This window comes from Fulmarus glacialis, unplaced genomic scaffold (assembly GCF_000690835.1).
Source record: "Fulmarus glacialis isolate BGI_N327 unplaced genomic scaffold, ASM69083v1 scaffold4259, whole genome shotgun sequence".
NCBI classification, from domain to species: Eukaryota; Metazoa; Chordata; class Aves; order Procellariiformes; family Procellariidae; genus Fulmarus; species Fulmarus glacialis.
Window position 1 is genome coordinate 46,410 of NW_009231247.1, and position 895 is coordinate 47,304.

Sequence of the window (895 nt, forward strand, 5' to 3'; positions counted from 1 at the left end):
CGTACAAAACTTGTTCCTGGAATAGGCAACCTGACCTAAACATTAGATTTATCGTCTTTGGTGGCAGATTCAGTCTAAGTGCACTTATCGCTTAGGCTGAAAGGGATTTGAGTCTTACAGCTCTCTCCTCCAAACCTCCCAGTTTTTCATGGCCCAGGAGAAATCTTCGTTGGTAGTGGTATGACCTGACCATCAGCATTACTAGTCCTGTATTGCCTCCTGTTTCACTGGCATGAAAAAATAGCAGCGAATGCTAAGCACTGTCAAAAAAGTTAGCTCTCCTGAGGAAGCAAACTGAATCAAGCTGTTGCTAGATGATAGCACAAACCAGTCAGGAAATTGTACCCTAGACCATGTCTGCACGAGTCTCTGTCCTTTCACACAGAACCTGACCAACAACCAGAACCTGGGAATTACCAGACTTCTTTTCTCAATATGAATTCAGGCTACTTAGGGACCTATCTGGAGGCAGCCAAGTCTGCAGCCCTTGGCCTACGAACCTGATGTCAAAAACACTGCCTCAAGTGATGCTCAGCAGGAGCCAGGTGCCCAGGTTTCCAAATATGACCCTACACTATTTTGTTGCCAAAGAGTATAAAGGGCAAAATGCCAGAGATGCTGAACTCGAAGAGCTGCCATCGAGGGCTTTTTCTGCTTTCAGAGAGAAAACCTAACCCTGACTGAAAGAACAGCAAGAAAAAAGCAGCTGTAGCTACCGCTTCACCCAAGCATGTGGCAAAAAACGCTGTCTAGAGCTTCCACCCTCCTTCCCTGTGCCAGATCGGGGACTGGAGCCCGTCCCTGGGGAGCAGGAAGCCCGAGTCCTGGCCCTGCCCAGCACCCACCTGCAGCCCCCACCTCTGAGGAGCATGCCTGGGTGTCCCCCCTCTGAGGA